Genomic DNA, 6298 nt, shown 5'->3' on the forward strand with positions numbered 1-6298 from the left:
GAAAGTGGTAGGATACAATAAGGCCTGTTTTGGCGTCAGGCGTAGTCTCTTTCTTCCAGATGTTCTAATTTGAGATGTAAACGTGCTAAGTTATTTATTATAGGAAGTTCCTGGTTTTGGCGTTTTGGAAATTGTCTTGATTAGCCTGGCAGGTCCTACAAGTGCTTTGCATTTGGCCATTGAAATCTCTTACACTAGTTAGGTAATTAGTTATTACTATAGAGACAGAAGTAGGTCTGTCAAAATTAATGGCAAAGTTGTTGTTGTTGTTGTTGTTTTTTGTTTTTTTTCCTTACATTTACAAATAAACTTCCCTCTCGGAAAGGGCTGTCCCACCTCCCCTAAATTCCTAAATGCCCAGAACAAAACATCAAGCTAAGTGTGTAGTCTCTGGTGGATTAATTTCAAAGTTGTGAATGTACAGCTTGTAGATTTGCAAAACTGGAGTAGTTTGCTTAATTCTCCCCAGAGAGTATATCTCAGTTGACAATTTTACATATTCCCTGCCTCTCAGCAGAGTGTGAGCTAATCCCAGCCCTAGACCTTTTCATTGTTTGGTGTAAGAGGGCTGAGCATATTAGTTCCTACTAATGCAAAACTCCTGTTGCATTAGGAAAGAAAATTGCTTGAAATAGTGTGGGCAGACCTGTGGATTTTGGATAGTTGTGGAGTAACTGCTAAAACTGATGGTTTTTTACAAATCAGTCTAGTTATGGTAAAAAGTAGAAAATGCCTTTCTGTATATTTTGTGGTCCTGGTGTATTTCTGGCAAAACATTTTCGGTTCAGACTTTCTGCTTCCATCATGCTCACTTATCTGGGCTTGTGGTCCAGGTCAAGTTCTCGCTTTGATCTCTTGAATAAAGGTTTCTGCTTTCTCAAGGAAACAGGTTATGTCCCACTAGACTACAGGAGAAATTACATGAATCCTACAGCCATACTAGAGGGGAATGTCCATGGGTCAGTAAAAATTAGATGGCCCATGTCCCAGTATCCTCCTGTGTGACTAGACTTCACATTCAAAGCAGACTCAACACCTGCTGACCTACTAGATGGAGTTGATCCCCACGAGAGTATAAAAACTCTTGAGATGCAATGGGAAATGTTGCATCAGTTTTCTAAGGCATATGAAATTAGATCCTCAGCTGGTGTAAATCAGCACAGATCCATTGCTGTCAATAGAATTACAGTGGTTCACATTAGCTGAAGAGGTCCCCATTGTATTTTTTTTTAATCGATAATAGGATTTTCCACATTTTCCCAACTTTTCAAGCAGATGCACAGTTAAACACATATGCATATTCTTTGATGTGTCAGAGGTTTGTACTCAAACATTCATCTCTGACTGTTTGGGCTAGCCTGAATGTTATTGGTAAACATTTAGATTTAGAGGCTAAAATGAAAGCCTTCAAGATATTTCTGCCTAAATCTGACACTGATGTACCGTGTTGTCAAGTAATTTTCTTTATTTAATGGTAGTTTTAATTCGTCATCTATGGGGAGTGTTACTGCATAGCAGGGTCATCAAACTCCCAAGAGCTGGAAGGACTTCAAGTCTAATGACTGATTACAAAGTTGTGTGCTAGAGTTATCTCCTACTAATGGAAGGAGATGCTAATGCAGTACACATCCTAGGGCCCAAGGCTTCCTTTTCTTAAGGACAGTTAACTTTGTTTTCGGTGGGTAAGTGTTGTAATTGTTAGTCTTTGTATTTGAGGAAGTCACCAGGATCTCCAAGGTTTGGGTTTCTAATCTACCTTCATGCATAACAGAGCCACAATGGCTTTCCGGAGATGCAGAGCTGGCCTTCAAAGGGATAAAAAATTCGATTCCTTCTTTGATATGAAAAATTTCCTCTTAGTCTAGAGATTTCGTGGAGCATGTACCAAAACAAATACTAGTACTAAAACTTTAGGAACTTAAATGTAAGTTTTACTCTTGCAGTGTTTTGAAAGTTCTGCTTCTTACAGATGTGATTGTCATGATAATGAATTTTGGTTACAGGGGCAATTTGCATGAAAGCTGGAGCTTGCATCGTATTTGCATCTTTTGTTCTTTAATGCTGGAATGAGTATTACTACAGGAACATCATCAATTGCTATAAGACACCACTCCTACAAAACATGCAGCTTTTATTGATTAAGTGCCTCTTTTTTTTTGTAAAGGGCTGTGGTAATGTTAAATGTTGTGATTTGCATTTGAATGCTCTGTTAAACAAGGTAAGGTACCCTTAAAAATAACAAAAGGACAGAATGATCCCTGCCATTCTTCTCAGAAGACTGATTTCATTGCAAAGCAACATCTGCCTATCATACCAATATCATCTCATAATCATGTCTAATATCAATGCTTCTATCCTTCTGGACAACTCATGAATTAACAAAGTTTGTAGGGTAAAGTTTTATTGAACTTGTCTCAGGTGTGATGTACAGACAAGTATTTTCTCAGTATCTTTGCTGTCTTCTGAAGGACTCAGACTTGGATCATAACCAGATGGAAAGCTGCTAGTTATAGCTTTTATGCAAGGTATACAGTCGTGAAGAAACTAAGAAAATGCATTATTTCAGCAGCTCCCCGAAATAAGTGACACACCCAGGAGCAGGATCTATGTTAATATGGCTGTTGAGTGTGGAAAACTTTCAAATCATGTCATGTAGACTGTGTGTTGAAGAGTCTGGTGTAAATCTAGGTGCAAGGGAAAGAAAGTGGGAAAGGTGATCTGGAAGGGGAGCTCCTTGTTCAGTGTTAACCTGAACAATGCAGTAGGAGTTCTGAGGCTCAGACTAAGGGTGCCCTTTGGAAGGTACCAGCTGCTCTGCAGTCTCAAGCACTGAGCAGACATGGGCCACAGTTTACTTGTTAATCATTTCTGCTGAGTTCCTGTCATTACTTAATGCCATAAAGATTTCTGCTGCACTCACCTGACTACAAGCTCTGTATTGCCAAAATGCTTGCAATATATTAGATATGGACCTGCCAGCATTTCCATTATAAACACCTAAATTTCAGGATTTATAACAAAGCCATTAAAATTTGCTCCAGGACAATACATGTACTGGAGCAAATTAAAACTTCTTTTAAAATACATGTGATCAAAAATGAAAAAAAAAATCATAATTTGTAATGACTACAATGTAAAAAGAAATGTAATAAGAAAAATCTTTGGTGCACAATAATTCCCAGTGGAACCACTCTTGCTTTGTTTTAAATTCATTTTTGCAAGCTTTTGGGTTTTTTCTTCTTTGTGTTTCATTTTGTGTGTCTCAAACAAACTGCATGCAGTTTACTAGGATTGTTCTTTTTCATCCTTTGTTTTGACTGCTATATTTACTGCTAGACTAATATCCAGAGGGGCAAACACTGCTAAAAAAGTCTGCTAATGGAGATGTTAATTCACAAAAGGGTGTATGAATAAAAAAGTTGCTGCTAGTGCATAAAGTAAGGTTAGTTTTGTGTTTGGTGGGATTTTATAACCTCAGGCTGATCTGCTTTGGCAAAGTAATAACAACAACAAATAAATCATGCTTATGTCATGGCTGTGCCACTCATATTACACTGCAGTAGAAGCCAGTGCCCTGGACCACCTGGCTAATGCACTTTTGTTGTTGGGTCTTGTCTTCTCATATGCACATTTGTGCCACTTCTCTGGAAACAAAGCACTCCGTTCCTTACCATGTCAGAGCGTGAATTTAGGTTGTTCTGAAGGTTGCTGCATGCACACTCAGGTTTCTATCAAGTTGTGCAAACAATGGCTTTCTTAAAGGTGGTATATATTGATAAACTCATTGCCATTAGTTCTGTGCTCCCATCAGAGAGCCTTTGTCCGGTGTTGCAGTTCACAAAACCTGCCTTGCTAGACCTCTGGTGGATCATACAGTACCTCCTGTAGTTTCAAGTAATTCCAGGGTTAGAAAGAATTCATCAGGTGAATGCTGGAAATGTTGCAGGAGTCTGCCCAGTGCTTTGTCTTGCTGCATTGTGATGAATGCCTGTGTGCAGGCTTGTTCTTGACTGCTTCTCCGTGCTGCTTCTCGGCCCCTGTGCCTCGCAGCCTGACGGACGAGCTGTCTGAGACCATGGCACGCCAAGTACATATGTCAGGCTGAGTGCTGCAGTGCTGGAGCAGAAAACTGCTTGCTGCCATGCCCTGCCTGTGCAGCTGTGCTGCTTGCACTGGTGCAGCACCCTCCTGATGCTCCATCACCAGGAGTTGCCAGCCTTCTTCTGAGCATTGCAGTAAAGTCATGAACTCCAGTCTCGTGAACTTAAGCAAATGACTTGCTTTAGCCACAGGACTAGTTCTGTTTGTCCTAATAATGTGGGTATTGGCATGCTTACAATTAGGCAGTGTCTTTAGTGCTTTCCCAGGCTGGCTGCTTTGACTCTGCTTTCTGTTTTGCAGGTGAATTGGATTTATTCTTAGGGTGCTTCCTTAAAGGCATTGTTTATAAAAACCCTTACTAACTTAACACAGCCCTCGGCTCAATGCCACTTTTTTTTTTTTTTTCATTTAATCTGTACCATAGCTATATATATATATATATATATATATATCTATCTATCTATATCTATATATATATATTTATTTATTTATTTTTGGCCTTAATTTCAGAAAAGTAGGGGGAATTTCTGTAAGGGCTGAACTGATACTTGTACGAGGCAAGACTGCCCTTCACAGCATTGCTTGGAGAACATTAGGGAATTGTGATGCTGTATTCAAACCTGATTTATTTACTGTTTGGCTTGTGAATTTTGTTGGTGACTTGAATGCTTTCCTTTTTTGGACATTTTGACTCAAAACTGATGTTTTTAATGTTCATTAAAACAATGCAGTTATTGTATAGGAGCTCTTTCAGTGTCTGACAACCAAGCACTTATTTTCAGTTTGATATGTTTTGTCTAGTTTTTGACCCATGAGCTTGTTCCAGTGTAATCTGATATTTCTTATTAACCTATTACTCTGCCTTAAAAAAAAAAAGCTAATTATAAACATATGTAGGTTGTGGACTTGACTACCTTTATCAGAATCAGATAGTTATTGAGAACATACTTTAAAGTGATAGAAAGCAGAAATTATTATCTTAATGATGATGTAACTTAAAACCAAGCTTGATAGATGAATAAATGAGAGGAAGTTCATGTGTCCACTTTGATTCTTTCAGAAGAAGAGCCAGCTTCATCTAGGTCTCTTTTTTTTTTTTGCCTTCTTCCTAGTACTTTCAGGGTTGATTGAAGGAAGTATTCAGCAGTCTGCAACCCCATAAGAATCACATTTCCTGTTTAAACTTTCAGTTGGGTGCTTGTCCTGCTTGCTTTCAAGCCTCACCATAAAATAGGTGTTAATCATAATACCCATTCTTGGCCCCCTTGTTGGACTCATGTGCTCAGGGTCCTGTTGAGAGGTCAGGGTTCAAAAGAGGTTGTTAGGTATCAAGAAACATTGCCTGTACTATTTTAATGACTTGTAAATTGAGCCCTGAATTGATTATATGAGACTTGATTCTACAAAGTCATCAGGAGATGCCATCTTCTTCCCCTGAAATCAAAGGGGATGGAGGGGCCCTCTTCACTTTCATTTTCAGGTCAAGGAGGAAACAACATCCCGTAGTTTTAGAGGCTAGAAATGATAACTTCAGTGTACATGTTTTTCTGACAAATTTCTTTTTCAACAATACAAATACTGCAAGTAATCCTTATCTACAAGTCGTGTAGAGCAGCGTGAAAGTTAAGGGTAGACTGGCCACATGTGGTAGCCCAGAAAAATAAGGTCAAAGACCTGAACTTGTAAGATTTTTTTGTATTCTTCTGTTCTAATATTTGCGGCCAGGTTGTAAGAGGATAAACTTAAAAGAAAGTACTTTTCCTAGGGGAGAATAGGCTACCCTGATGCTTAGAAGTATTGGAAATAAAAATATTAGAGGTTGTAATTAAACGGAGACTGCATGTCTTGGTGTATTGTAATCTGGTGTGAATGGCTGATTAAATACATGTTCTTTTGGAGTAATGCACCCACAGCCTTTATGCTTACTAATAAAATTTCAGTCATCAAGTTATGGTTTATTGTACACTGTAATAACTCATTCTGCCTGATACTATTTTCTAGTGTTGTTCCGCAGTGAGCCAGCTTTACACGTACCCCACTCTAAACCCAGTGATCTGCAAGTGCAGTACAGTATTGCTTCATTAATTCTGCTGAGATTTCCCTCGTTTTTCCCCCGCTTCTCTCCCCTCCCTGCAGTGGTTAATAGCATAAGGGATATTAAATGTCAATCCTCCTGTATCCCTTTGCAAGTTCCAGA

General features: G+C 38.9%; 1 protein-coding gene across 4 annotated transcripts in view; it reads left to right on the forward strand.

Moving 5' to 3' along the window:
- GLI3 (GLI family zinc finger 3) overlaps positions 1 to 6298 on the forward strand; it is a 206784-nt gene that overhangs the window by 14999 nt on the left and 185487 nt on the right. The gene's annotated exons all lie outside the window — the stretch shown is intronic.

The sequence above is a fragment of the Motacilla alba genome, chromosome 2 (assembly GCF_015832195.1).
Source record: "Motacilla alba alba isolate MOTALB_02 chromosome 2, Motacilla_alba_V1.0_pri, whole genome shotgun sequence".
Lineage (NCBI taxonomy): Eukaryota > Metazoa > Chordata > Aves > Passeriformes > Motacillidae > Motacilla > Motacilla alba.